Below are 16,301 nucleotides of genomic sequence, written 5' to 3'. Positions count from 1 at the left end.
ATGATGATGATTTTTTACCTGTATACTTTCTCTGTTTTTCTTATTTTCAGCAATCAAGCGATAACTAGCTGCATAAATTATACAACCAAATGATCGAACATCGAATACATGAGGCGGGACGATTTTATGAATCTATCAAACTGATTGCGATACCAAAATGTATCATAATGACTTTACTGTGACAATGCGAAGCGCGTGAACATGTTTCCAATAATGATTCAACATGAGGCTAATTTTGGTCTAAGGCAAGGATTTAAAACATGCACATTACATATTTTGATCATTTGTGCCCCGGTCTTTCGAGCAAGTGGTAACTTTGCTGCCCACCAGGTCTCATCGGTACGCCACTGATGCATGGATACATGGAAAAAACAAATGCGTATATTGAATTTATTATTTTATATTTTCTCCAAAGAGAGAGATAATAAACATTATTATTATTATATTATTTATTTATGAATAAAAAATGGTTATTACAAATTTGAACGTGTATGTGTGTGTTCATAATAATATCACGATAACCATCGTCTTATATAAGGATGTCCTAACATATCTTGCACTAAAACCAAAATTCCTCCATGCTGAAACACTCAAATAAGTGATCAAGTGACTATTCATGTCTCAGGTCTCATGAATGTTCAATGGACTTATGAATGTTCAATGGATTCAATAAATATGCTATCTACAGATGATAGCAATGAAATGTATTAATTTCATTTTATTAGGTCAAAAAGTAAAAGCCACAGTGACGTCTTTTGTTACAAGAACGAAGTTGCAATTTGGTTCTATTCGCCATGTACAGTTAGATCACATTCTAATAAACAGAATGACGTGCCAAAAAAAACCTTTCCCCTTTTTGACGTGCCTTCTTTGGAGAAGCCCATCCCTGCCAATCGAAACAAAAATCAAGCTGTTTGAGACAACTTGTGTCACTGTCTTTCTGTATGGGTGCGAGTCATGGGTAATCACCAAGGACATGGAAAACAAGATCAATGCCTTTGCAACATCTTGCTACAGAATCATGTTAAACATCAAGCGTGTGGATCTGATTCCAAATAAAACTTCTACAATACAATCTGCAATCAAGATTCATCAACTTAATCGCAATAGTTGTAGAAAGTTTGTAGTCGCCTGCTCCGCAAGCCGCAGCCGACTGATGATATAGCACTAGCAGTAGTTCTAAAATGCACTCTTTTAATGGCGCTTTTTTTAATACATTATCGAACTCCTTTTGAGTGCCCACAATCCACCAAGTAGACACAAAATTGCACATTTGTTAGGTAAGGGCAATGATTGTTTTGTGTTTAATATGACGTCACTGTTCATCCTTTATCTATCTCAATTTTCTTTCGATCTTGCAAGAACGTCAGAATCAGATTTATAAGTCAAATTAAGATAAGGAGTTAATCCACCACTAACTGCAACAGAAACCATGATTGACAATCTCATCCCCCCACTTCACCTCATCAAAATGCTGATTTTGGTATCAGATGAAAGCTCATATTTTTCTCATAAACATATTGAAATTGGGCGTTCCAAATCGGTATATTTGCGTAGAAATCATCAAAAAACTGTCGAATTAGTCTCAAATATGGTATACCATATTTGAGACTAATAAGGCAGTTTTTTGATGATATCTTCGGAAATACACCGAGTTGGAACTTCTAATTTCAATATGTTTATGAGCAAAATAGGGTCTTTCACTTGAAATCAATATATTACATGATCATGATGATTATCATTAATAAAAACACTGTAGACTACCAATATCACGCTGTATAAATGTCGGTAATAGACACATTTACAATAAAAATTCCTTTAAAAGGAATAGGGCGGGCAAATGAAAAATTGTCAAGAGAAATGAAAGAATGAGTAAGTCTTCACAATTGAAAATAGGAAAATATGACACAACATCGATTTCCAATGGGGAATAACACAAAACGTATAAACAAAGTTAAAAGAGATTTTAACTTTATACGTTTATACGTTTGTTATTCCCCCATTGGAGGTTGTGTCATATTTTCCCTGATTTTAATCTTATCTATTGCTTATCCTTTATTCTCTGCTGGTCAGTTGGAACAGATTTCCCTATTTTTATATTAACCCTTCACATCATAACAGAAGACGTTTTATGTTAACATTTTATATAAAACATTGTTATAAAACTTTTGTAGATAATAGTTATTTAAAACATTTTCGTAATCATACCTAGAGTTTTTTTATCATCAGATAGAAAGACTTCTGCTCATCTTCTCTGGTGAGACAACAGGGCTGGGGTATCTTTCCATATCAAAGTTTTAAAATCTGTCATATCAATTTCCTCAATATGTTGTTTTGATACAACTTACTAGGGAAAACTTTGATTTTACAATATTTCGATATTATTTTTTAACTTTGTAACTTTATTATGATTAACATAACAGTATTTCAAAGCGTCAAACTATATCATTATTTTGTCCCAACAAAAATAATCCAGGGAATAAAATATTCATTTATGTATTTTATTCAACCTGGGCCATTTCTACTGGTGCACATGCATTCTAATAATTTGTCTATAATACCTTATACAAGCATCATCAAGCACAATCTGTCACAAGATTTGAAAAGTAAATAGCCTATGTACACACTGAACACAATGTACATACAAGCTGTATTTAAGTCCATACAGAAGCTGTCAGTATAAAATGATATATATGACCTTCACGATGCTGTTAAGGGATCCAAAATGAGCGTTTATTGCGTTTCGACAGTATTTTTTGTGGGACATGAGAGCACCTCAGACCTATCGAATTGCATTCTGAATACGAAGCATGTCTTTCTGATATCAAATAATTTTCATTTTTTTAAATCACACTATAATACAAATTTTATGACAAATTATAAAATTTGATATTTTTCAAATTTTTGATATATAACAGTCCTCGAAGTAAATTATATAAATCTAATGATATGTTCTAAAAGTGTATGTAGCAGGAGGAAAAGCCGACGGTCAATTGAAAATTTTGACCTTTCATATTGAAGATATGGATTTTTTTCCCAAAAGACCTAATTTTTTTGGTGTTTTGGGAAAAAAATCCATATCTTCAATACGAAAGGTCAAAATTTTCAATTGATCGTCGGCTTTTTCATCCCACCTACATACACTTTTAAGTATAAATCATCAGATTTATAAAGTTTACTTCAAGTACTGTTAAATATCAAAAATATCAATTTTAATGATTTGCCATAAAATGTGTATTAAATTGCGAATTTCAAAAATCAAAATTATTTGATATCAGAATGACATTCTTCATATTCAGAATGCAATTCGATATGTCTGATGTGCTCTAATGTCCCAAAATAAATACTGTCCAAACGTTCATACCCCAGCCCTTAATTTAGCCCAAAGATTAGGAAAACTAGCAAAACTGGCTAACTGGTTACTGTTCAAATAAAAACATCTGCAAATCTTGCTGCAATTTCCAAATAGTATTTCTATTACTTAAATAATTATTTTTGTTATTTCTTTTAATACAAACACATTACTGCTTATGACGACTTTATCATATTACTTACATATCAAAAGTAAGTAATAATTACAAAACTTGCCGTAAACTATCACCTCTGTGGGTGTTTTGGATATAACCGGCACGAATATTTTCTCAACACTGCGGCATGTGAAAAAGTAGGTCAATAGTCAGAGAATACAGGGCGGGTGCGGCACGCCGCACCCGCCCAAAAACATTTACATGTTCTTTTTGCATGAGTGCTTGAAAGAGATGACAATTTACCATTTATTTCAGAAAAGCATATTAAATAACACATCAAAAGTCACCGAAAATTTAAGTAGTCTACAGTTCCAAATTTGCATAAATCCAAAATCTTGTTAAAAACCATACGAATGTATTGCTTGCTATCACCAGAAGGATTCAGAAAAAGTATAGTTTGATCTGCCTCCGACATACAGTTCATGAGATAGGCAAAAAGCTCCAATTTTGGGGTCCATAAGTGTCACAAAAATTTCCTTTGGCAAAAATAAACAAAAAATTAGAAAAGTTGCATTGTTTTGGATGTTTTGTATATAGATAACATCGACCAATTGAACTAGAAAAGAAAGCAACTCAGGGAAAAAGATAACAAGTCAGCAATAGAGAAAGTAGAATATGCTGAGACTATGCTGAAGCCAAAATAACATCACCAGAAAACTCAGAATTACCAGACACCATTCCGTGAAGTAGAAACAGCAATCAAGGAGATGCAGAAAAACAAGGCACCAGGATTAGATGAGATAACAAAGGATATTCTCGAGGAGGGAGGAAGTGAAGTAATAACCCATCTAGTAAAACTGTTTCACCAAATAATCACCAAAAAATGCATCCCACGGACGTCAATAATTACAGACCCATTAGTCATCTCTCACATCTGTACAAAATTTTCACAAAAATTCTTCCAAATAGACTAAAGAAAGAACTGGATGAACATCAACTACGAGAGCAGGCGGGTTTTAGAGAAGGTTTCTCAATCATGGACCACCTACTTGCAATAAACCACCTCATTGAAAAGTCAAACGAATACCAACTTGACTTATGTATTTGATTCATTGATTACGAGAAAGCATTTGATTCCGTAAAACATCAGGATCTCTTCCAAGCACTGAGAGAAATAGGTATAAATGAAGGGTATGTTTGTATTCTGGAGGATGCAACATCTCGAATCCATCTGGATAGTGACGTTTCTGAAATTGTTAAGAGGAGTTAGACAAGGAGATACTTTGTCACGAAGGATATTCACAACAGCTATGGAGGCTATCTTCAAAAAACTACCTTTGGATGAAAGAGGAATCAATGATGATGGAGAAAAATTAACAGACCTCCGATTTGCAGATGACATTGCCCTTACCTCAACAATGAAGGACATGGAAACACAACTTAATGACTTGAATAAAGAAAGCAAGGTGGGATTGAAAATGTATAAAGGAAAAACAAATTTTATGACAAATATGGCAACATATCGCGCTGCACTATGAGCAGGTTAAACTCATCACCTGTGTATGTCTGCAATTATAGAATGATTACAATACTTGTCTTTTCAAAGATACTAATCTTACAGGTGCAAGTGATCAGCATGATATGGTTCAATGCAGAGGTACCGGTGAACGTACCAGTGCAGCGCGGTATATTCAAAATTTGTTTTCACCTATTGCTATGGTAGTTAATCCGATTATTACGTAACTTCGCCAGCGTATAGTGCTATACTATATGTGCTGATCAGATGGATCAAATAACCAAGGTCAGTTATAGCTAAATCCTGTGTTGATCAATATTTTCACTCTTCTGATCAATTGACCAAATCTCACCATGACTGTTATCAATCAACCTTACCCATCCAAGTGGGTAAAGCTGTTCTGTGTATGGACTATTATATTATATACCAGCATCTATGTATGGGAACTTAATCACCACTCCAGGTCAGTCACCGTTCTGCCTGATGAACTTATTAGTGGGCCTACATATAGGCCTACCCACCATTGCATGAATGCCCTGATTACCGATACCATACCAACTCATCGATACTTCTCACCCTATGGCCGTTTCACCAAATGCCGTTACTCGTACTATGCAAACTCAATGTCTACGTTTCAAGTTCTACTCATTAGTGGTGACATCGAATTAAATCCCGGGCCCTCGAATCAACAAGGGGGACCCAGATGCGCCAATTGCAGTAGACCAATCCGACATGACCATCGTAGATCTTTATGTTCTACTTGCCTCGAGCCTCTACATCTTAAGTGTTCTTCTCTTCCTAACTCTGTTCTAAAACTGAAGGATCATCCAGTTCCGAAGAGTATATGTTCACGGTGTGCTACTCAACTCCTACCTTTTGCGGATGCTTCATTTTTGACAGGAAGTTCTGAAAACTCTCCCATGGACTCCTCCTCTGAAGCAAACTCTTACTTTGACTGTAGTGTTAATTTTAATGATCTATCCATGCTCCTGCTCAATGCAGGCAGCATTGGCAACAAATTAGACGAGCTTGTTAATTTAATATATAGTTTCAATATTAGACCTGCCATTATTGGCATTTCTGAAACATGGCTATCATCCAACATTAATGACTCAGAACTCTCCATAAATGGTCAATACACTGTTTTCCGTTGCGATCGCCAAACTAGAGGCGGTGGTGTATGCTTACTAATTATGAACTCTCTTAAACCTCGCTTATGTAATGAACTCTTATCTAAGAACTGTGAAGTGGTATGGGCTGAATGCAATCTGCATAAATGCAACCTTAAGATATGTTGTTATTACCGTCCTCCCTATCGCAGCAGTAACACTCTTCCCGATTTTATATAAGTCATTGCATTGCGCTTGCTTCTCGCTCAAATTCCCCCGATTCTAAACTTCTGGTCATAGGTGACTTTAATGTTAATCTCCTCAATCAAGGTCACTACCTTTTGATGATTTGTCAGATTTTTCTGCCAACCACAATCTTCATCAATTTGTCTCGCAGCCCACTTTTCATAGCCCGGGTATAAACCCGTCCCTCATTGACCACATTTATAGCAATGACCCTGGTTTAATCACTGGAGTTGCTAACCTCTCTCCAATCGGTGCCTGTCACCATTCGGTTATCTATTGTGGTCTTAACATCCGGCCAATCAAACCTAAGACTGTTTCCCGCACCATCTGGCAATACAGTAAGGCCGATTGGGTTGATGCCAACAGGCAACTCAGTGATGATCAAACTCAGGACGGTAATGACATCAACTATGCTTGGGATCATTTTCATACATTTTATATGGAAGTTATGAACCAATGTATCCCTCTCAAACTCTTCAAGTGTAAGGCAAAAGAGCCTCCCTGGCTCAATGAAGAGTTACGTAAACTCTGTAGAAAAAAGCATAGTCTTTTTCGGAAATGGAAAAAATCTCAAAAATCTAGTGATTACACTAAGTACAAAGCAATTAGAAATAAGTTAACCAACAGACTTAAGTATGCCAAGCACAACTTTTTTGCTAGCCTTCTCGAAAATGAATCCCCAAGTAAGCGTTTTTGGGGTTACTGTAAAACTCGTTCTGGTCAAGCAACCATTCCTGACTCCATCCATTACAATGGTGTTTGTGCTAGCTCTCCAACTGACATAGCCAATACCTTTAGTCAGTTTTTCGCTGAGTGTTTCAACCGTGCTGACGCCTCCAATACTCCCATTCCTCAGTACAACTTCAGTTCCACTCTTTCCTGTTTTTCCTGCTCTAGTTCTGATGTTCTCTCTCTCATCCAAAAGCTTAACAACAATTCTGCTGCTGGGATGGACGGTATCACTAGTCGTATGCTGAAAACACAGCTCCTTCTATTTGCCCCATCCTCTGCAGGCTTTTTATTCTGTCGCTCATCACCGGCAGAGTCCCTGATGCCTGGAAGGTCTCGCGTGTTATTCCCATCTTTAAGGCCGGTGACCCCCATGCTGTCACCAACTACAGACCAATATCTCTCCAACCAATCTGTGCTAAACTGCTGGAAAAAATCATCCACCGTAACATCTTGGATCACCTTGCCAGCAATGACATCCTCACCAAACGCCAGTTCGGGTTCCTTCCTAAATCATCAACATCCGATGCCCTAATCACTGCCCTTCATGATTGGTATGGTTCTCTTGAAGACAGGAAGAGTATTGTTATGGCCCTTTTCGACCTATCAAAGGCCTTTGATCGTGTTCCCCACCACCCACTACTTCGGAAACTTGGTGCTGTTGGGTTAACAGGTCCTATTCTCTCCTGGCTCAAATCATATCTCTCTAATAGGTCCCAGCTGGTTGCTGTGCATGGCGTTGACTCTGACCCTGTCCCTGTTATTTCTGGTGTGCCCCAAGGCTCTGTCCTTGGGCCTCTACTCTTTCTTGTCTATATCAATGATCTTTGTATTTCTAACTTTTCTTCCAATAGCTCTCTGGTCCTATACGCTGATGATACTACTCTCTATAAGCCTCTTTCTCATTCTTCTGACCTGTCTGACTTCCAAGCTGATATCAACACCATCCACGGCTGGTTCATTAACAACCATCTCTCTGCCAATGCTTCCAAGACAAAGGCCATGGTTATCACCACCAAAAAGAACCCCTACCCGGACATGCAACTTTACCTCGACAACCAAGTTATTGAGAGGGTGTCCTCAGCGAAATTTCTTGGTATTTTGATTTCTGACAGCCTCTCCTGGTCTCTTTACATCGACCATATATGTAAGAAAGCTCGTCGCACAATTGGTTTTATCCATAGGGTATTCTCCAGTGCTCCCATCTGCACCCGTCGCATCCTTTATCTTGCGATTGTTCGCCCAATCTTGGAATATGGTAGTGTCACATGGCATCCTTTAAACACTACCCTGACCAATCGCCTTGAGGCTTGTCAGCGTTTCGCCGCCAGGGTTATCTTGCAGTCCTGGAATCTCAGCCACGAGGACCTTCTCCTGAAGTCTGACCTTCCCTTGCTCTCCAAACGCAGGGACTATGCTACTCTCTGTCACCTGTATAAGATCCTCCATCATCTTTCCTCCTCTCCTAACCCTTACAACCCTCACCCCGGCCTTCACTCCGTAACCTGAACTCCCAAGCCATCGTTCCTCCTTTCCGTCGTCTGACCTTGTGCCAAAAATCCTTTTACCCTTATGCTCCGACACTCTGGAACTACCTCCCTGAGGACATTATCCAATGTAAATCGCTGTATTCCTTCAAGTCAGCCCTTCGTGCCCATCTTGGCTAGCCAGTTCCGTTTGGTGTTTGTTTATTCTGTGTTTTTGGTTTAAGTTATATTTATATTTTTGTTGTTTTGATGTTTTGGCCTCCCTTTAATTTATTGCTTTTGCAATATTGGGCTGTGCCAGGCCCACGGGCCGAATGGTATAAATATAAATAAATAAATAAATGATGGGGTGTGGATGACATACTTGGTGTGCTATCTACTGATGATGAGGTGTGGATTACATACTTGGTGTGCTATCTACTGATGATTGACATACTTGGTGTGCTATCTACTGATGATGAGGTGTGGATTACATACTTGGTGTGCTATCTACTGATGATGAGGTGTGGATTACATACTTGGTGTGCTATCTACTGATGATGAGGTGTGGATTACATACTTGGTGTGCTATCTACTGATGATGACGTGTAGATGACATACTTGATGTGCTATCTAGGTGTATTTGGTGTACTATCTACTGATGATGGGGTGTAGATGACATATTTGGAATGCTATCTACTGATGATGGGGTGCGGATGACATAGGCCTACTTGGATATGCTATCAACTGATGATATGGTGTGGATGACATACTTGGTATGTTGTCTCCTGCTGATGGTTGTGGATGACGTGTAATCAATCAATCAATCGATCGATCGATCGATCGATCGATCAATCGATCGATCGATCGATCGATCAATCAATCAATCGATCGATCAATCAATCAATCAATCAATCAATCAATCAATCAATCAAATCTATATACAACAACAACACATACACATTTGAATCAGGGGATGCTCAAAAGGCCAAAAGGCCTGATGCAAAACCCCTTAACATAAGTTTCATAATATTATACCTAATAAAAACATAATACATTCATAAATACAGAAAAATCCAATGGTAAAAGAACATGAAGAACCTAAACAAAATAAGATTTCATAAGATTAAGAATTTTTAAAGTTGTCATTTGACTTGAATATGGTATAAATGCAAGGAAATCGGTTAATTATTAAACATCTTTGGAACGCTACTTTTCCATAAAGTTTTTTTTATTTGGTACCTGAAGAGTTTAAAGGCCCGGTCACACTGTGACGAATAGGGGTGAACGGCAAGCGACGTTAAGGGGTACTACACCCCTGGCCAATTTTGTGCCTATTTTTGCATTTTTCTCAAAATTATAGCGCGTAAGATATGTATATTATAGGGGCAAGGACTACAACTACTGCACTGGAAATTTTATTTCAGCGCAGACAACAGTTTCGGAGTTACAGTCAAAAATGAGGGAAAACCAATATTTGATCAATAAATCAATAACTATTTGTTTTGAGTTGCTGAATTTTCAGTACAGTAGTTGTATTCCTTGCCCCTATAATATACATATCTTACTTGTCACCAATGTGCTATAATTTTTGAGAAAAATGCAAAAATAGGCACAAATTGGCCAGGGTGTAGTACCCCTTAAGCTGCGAATTGCAATTTTGAATTTACCGCCACTCATCGTGTGTTGCCGTTAGTTGTCGCTGACGAATCCGTTAGCGACCGCAGACGGCCGAAATTATTCGTCACGTTCGTCGGCAAATTTTCAACATGTTGAAAATTTTGTGACGGCAAAATAAGTAGTTGTGATTCCGTTCAGATTTCGTTGGAGACCGCAACCCTCATTTCTTTGACGTCTCCATACCGTGCGAAGCCGTCTTTAGTCGTTTTGAGGTCGTCACAATTTCGTTGGTAGTCGTTGTCAACAACCATTGACGAAAAAACAACGGCAAGTGACTTCACATCTCGAACCCTGACGGCACATTGTGGCAAGTAACGAAATTGTAACGATCTTGGTGCGGCAGTGAATTGTGAATTTTGTCCGGAGGGTGACGGATGTTGACTGTTGATGGCGGGTCGTTTGCGAGTACCTGCGGCATTGAAACGGTGGTCTGCGATGGGCAGTGGCGTAACCAGTGGGGTGGCCGGGGGGGCAAGCTGCCCCCCCGGACACAAAAAAACTGGGAAGAAGAGCAAAAAATTGGGAAGGGGAAAAAGGGGAAGGAGAAGAGAAAAAAGGAAAAAGAGGGAAGAAGAGAAAGGGAAGAAGAAAAGAAAAGAGGGGAAAAAGGGAAGGAGAAGAGAAAAAGGAAGGAGCTTCTAATATGCCAAAACCAGGAGCTTCAGGGGGCTCCGCCCCTTGACCCCCGCCGGGGCTTTGCCCCTGGACCCCACCAGGGCCCCTAAGGCGGGCCCCTGGACCCCACCCGTTTAACGCTTCGCGGCAAGCCGCTCGCGACTTTTGGTCAAGAATTGGGAAATTTTTCAATCTTGCCCCCCCGGAAGGTCAGGTCTGGTTACGCCCCTGGCGATGGGTTACGATTTTTAAACGTAATTGATTGAGTTAAGTTACGCAGGAAGTTGTTGTTTTGTACCGCCGGCAAACATGATGAAAATGATTACACTAAACGACTGGATTCCAAATGGCACCCAGCATGTATTAGTTTGATACTTTGGTACTAAAACACGCACAGAAAAAGCTTCATATTATATAATAATAATAATATTGGATGGCTTTATTTCGGGTTGTATGAGAATATACTGCACTTGCAGCGCCATGAATGATATTCAACTCGCGCCGTACCGGCTCGTTGAATATCATTCATGGCGCGTGCATTATATTATAATACAACCCTCAATGCCATCCAATATTATATAAATATCCGTCACTCTCCGGACAAAATTCGCAAGTCACTGTCGCACCAAGATCGTTACAATTTCGTTACTTGCCGCAACGTGTCGTCAGGGTTCGAGATGTGACGTCACTTGCCGTTGTTTTTTCGTCAATGGTCGTTGACAACGACTACCAACGAAATTGTGACGACCTCAAAACGACTAGAGACGGCTTCGCACGGTATGGAAACGTCAAAGAAATGAGGGTTGCGGTCTCTAACGAAATTTGAACGGAATCACAACTACTTTTTTTGTTGTCACTTGAAATTTTCAACATGTTGAAAATTTGCCGACGAACGTGACGAATAATTTCGGCCGTCTGCGGTCGCTAACGGATTCGTCAGCGACAACTAACGGCAACCCACGATGAGTGACGGCAAATTCAAAATTGCAATTCGCAGCTTAACGTCGCTTGCCGTTCACCCCTATTCGTCATAGTGTGACCGGGCCTTTAGGGACGACGAGCGTTAGAACCGACGCAAACTGGCCGTGTAGGAGACTGTATTTCTCATCTTACTGATTTTGAATCTACCACTGATGATGCGGTGTTCAAAGTTACCGAAACTTCAGATAATATGTGGGCACACTCCCGGGCGAACTACTTTGTTTTAAAAAAAAGCACTTGGGATCGTTTTTGATATTATTGAAGCATTTTTAGCTATATTAACATGATTAAGGACATTCTAGAAACACGAACAGACCTCGTTGACCTGTGGATTCGAACCACAGAGTAGTGTAATTGAACTTCAGCAATCAACTACGTACCGTATTCAACTTATGTCAGACGTGCACTCTCTATACCTCTCCTGTCCATTTATGTAAAGCCTAGAGCTAAAAATACTCAACCATATCTGAGACTATTCAGGTATCAGACCATATATATTATCGGGGGCCCTACTCACTTAGGGCTGTGCAATAATTATCTGTCCCCCGGGGTGGGCAAATTTCAACTGATGAAAAAAATGTATTCAAAATTTGCAAACCTTATATCTAGATCAGGGGTCCGCAAAAATGTTGCACCAAATGGCGTCATTTGCACCTCAAATTTCAAAAATAGCTTCAGAGGGGGGGGCACCCCCTCTAACCCCAGACAAACAAGTACTACCTCTGACTCCCCGCGACTTCGCAGCTATTGACTGGCGCTTTGCCGATTTCTTTTATTTCATGTGGCGCTTCAACAAATCTATTTGAGGAAGCCTGATCTAGATCTATATATGCGAGCGCTCGGGCATATAGCGAACAGGACATTTAGCATATTATAACGTTTCCATGTAGGCCTACTGTTTTCCTAAGCACTTTTCCGGGTGGGGGGGGCACTATAATTGCAAGGGAGGTGTATCAGGCATGTCCAAAGATTCACGTAAAAGGAGTTAGGAGTATACGTGCGTAACGTGAATAACGTGAAAGGTATCAAATTCATGTAAACTTGTTGTAAAAGGGTATGTTTTTTGGAGCTCTTACGTATACTCATCAGGGTATATTATATAATAGTTTTGCCAAGTTTGGGATTTTGTGCTTGCTCCTTCATTCTTGAAAAAAAATTTAAACAAATCTGAAATAAATCCTCACCTGCTAGCTGCAGTATGAAAAAGCTTTTGAAGGCAGCAGCTTCTTCTGTGTGTTTACTTGTTTAGGGGTAATAATTGCATCAATATACTTGTTCACGGTTGGGGAAAAGACAACTATTATATAGGCTACTTGTTTAGGGTGTATAGCAAATCGCACTATACTTTTACTTGTTTATGGTGCACATTTCGGTCTTAGAAATACTTGTTTAGGGTGTTTTTTGTGAGTCCATGGACGCGCCTGATACCCCCTGCCACTACAGTGCCCCGGGAGCCTTTTTAGAGCGTTTTATTTATTAAAGTATCCCATGAATGTGTGATATTTTCCCTGAACCATGAAATAGCCTACATTAGTGTATCTTCCCAGCAAACACAAAACGTTTTCGACATCATTCGCAAAAGGTTATAAAAGGTTGTCAGAAAACGTTTAAATGTCGGGTTATATAAAGGGTATATTAAGAGTATAAAACGTTTTCATAACCTTAAAAAACATTTTTGATAATCTACTGCTCAGCAAACAAAAAATGTTTTACAGAAAACTTTTAAATGTCGGGTTATATAAAGGGTATAAAAACGTGTTAATAACATTCCAAAAACATTCTTGAAAACTTGATACAAAACATTCTAAACAGAATGTTATTTTGGGGTTCAAAAATATTTTGCAAAAAATATTTGCCCAAAATATTTTCAATAACATTTTAAAAACGTTTTCATGACCTTTATATAACCTGACATTTAAATGTTATTAAAAGGTTTTGAAAAAACATTTTAAGAACATTTCTGTGTTTGCTGGGTTCAAATATTTTAACATAATGTTATTTAAGTATTGACACAATATTTGGCAATAATGTTTGCAAAAATAGTTTACAATAACATTTTTTGAAAACATTTAAAAATATTGTTGTAGGGTGTTTTCATACAAAACGTTTTAAAACGTTATCATGACCTTTATATAACCCGACATTTTAATGTTATTAAAACGTTTTTACCTAAACCAAAAGCCAAAATATAACTTATTTAAAACGTTTTTAAAACGTTTTTGTGTTTGCTGGGTTACTTACTTACTCACTCACTCTGACCAACCATTTAGTTTGAAATGGACATATCTCGAAATGCCACAAAGGTATGACCCCCCCTAGTGGTGTCAAATTAAAGAGAAAAAGTAAAGAATATAATAAAACTAATTTTTCCACCGGGGGTACCGTAACACTCCTCATAGGACCTGGGTCAATATTCATATTTTGGGTCCTTTTCATTATTTCGAAATGCCATGAGCCCCCGAGTGGTGTCAAATGAAAGAGAAAGAAGTGTACTAAAATTATTTTTTCCCCCGGGGTGACACTCCTGATAAGACCTGGGTCAATATTCATACTTTGGGTTCTTTTCATATCTGGAAATGCCAAGATAGTATAACCCCCTGAGTGGTGTCAAATGAAAGAGAAAGAAGTAAATAATGTATGTAAATTATTTTCCCCGCCGGGGATATCACTCCTGATAAGACCTGGGTCAATACTCATATTTTGGGTCCTTCTCATATCTTGAAATGCCAAAAAGGTTTAACCCCTGAGTGGTGTCAAATGAAAGAGAAGGAAGTAAAGAAGGTATTTCAAATTATTTTTCACCGGGGTGACGCTCATCATAAGACCCGAGTCAATATTCATATTTTAGGTCCTTCTCATATTTTGAAATGCCAAGAAGGTATGACGACCCCGAGTGGTGTCAAATGAAAGAGAGAAAAAGTAAAGAATATAATAACAATAATTTCAGGGGGAGACACTCATCATAAGACTCGGGTCAATATTCGTATTTTGGGTTCTTTTCATATCTAGATATCCCAAGAATGTACCACCCCCGGGTGAAAGTGGTATACCATAATAATACCAAAGCCCATGGTTCAGCTGTGGTGCGGTAACCGCTCTAGTAACTTAACTAGTCTCGATAGGGGTAACCGCCGGGGGTAACCTCCACTACCCAGAAAAACCTTGAGAGCCAAATATCAGGATTTCAAGGTAAATTGGGGTAAATGGAACAGTGGGGTAAATGGAACGCTGTGAATACAATTTGCTCAATCAAGAAAAAATTGGGCAACTTCATATACCGGTACCGAGTCCATTTTTTACCCCAACGTCATACGTTCCGCTTTTGTTTCATACACCAATTGGGTTTACTCGGTATTGGAGTGGAAGAAAATCTCAAAGGTTGTCACTGACCATGAAGTGGTGCTATGGTTCAGTGAACAATACTAATTTAAGGGTATTGATTCCTAAATATTTGAATTTTGTTCTGTTGTCGTACAGTATTGGCAATATGTTTGTTATCTACAATAACATAAATGTTTTAAACAAAAATATAGCTGATGAAATTATGCAATATTAATATACTTTATTAGCTAATTAATTAGTTTGGTGTTCCATTTACCCTTCACAGCAGATCCACTTGAGGTATTGACTTTAAATACCATGTTAATATTTTTTGCTGATTGGTTTAAATAATATGAAATTATATACTACAAATAACTAATTCGTGGTGTTTTTAAATCTAAAAACCATTTTTTTTCTGTTTATGTACCAAGAGAAAGTGTATTTTTACGTGGTATATTACCCTGTTCATAAAAAAACCCATGAAAACAAAATTATTGTTGTTATTCTTTTGTTTAGTCACGAAATATATGTTAAATAAAATATTCTGATGTCTTTTCAATGTAAATATAGCTATGAATGTAGGCTCCTTGCAAGTAATGCCCCTTGTTTCAATTACCCACCCTGCTGTTCCATTTACCCCAATTTGTTGGGGGTAACTAACTGGAACACCCTGACAATGTATGTATTTGGAGTTGGACCGAATACAAGGGAAAAAAAGGCATAAAATCCCATAAAATAGTCTGTATTTTTAATACTTGTTCCCCCACGTCAAGTTGGTGTACCTTGCTTTTTTTCTTTCCATAAAATAGGAGTTAATCTGGTAAAACAAGTTGTAAAAACATATTATCTACTTATTGAAACAAACAAAAAAACATAGATGGATATCCTCCCGACCACCAAAAGTGATTTATTGCTTAAGCGTTCCAGTTACCCTTACCCCAATTTACCATATTTGAAAACTTGTTTTACCATGCCCAAAAAAGACACAGAGATTTTGTTGGAAATATTTCAAACTTTCTTCGTAATACTAAAATTAGGCATATCACCTCAAAAATAAGCGCAGCAGAAACACGTTAATTTAATATTTCGAGATTTTGGAGGCTTATTTGGACACTTGCTTGTAAAAGCACCAGGAAAGTTTCCTGATATCACCAATTTCAAGAAATATAAA

Source organism: Amphiura filiformis, chromosome 1, assembly GCF_039555335.1.
Source record: "Amphiura filiformis chromosome 1, Afil_fr2py, whole genome shotgun sequence".
Lineage (NCBI taxonomy): Eukaryota > Metazoa > Echinodermata > Ophiuroidea > Amphilepidida > Amphiuridae > Amphiura > Amphiura filiformis.
The sequence above is the reverse complement of the archived record's forward strand: the minus strand, read 5'-3'. Positions refer to the sequence as shown.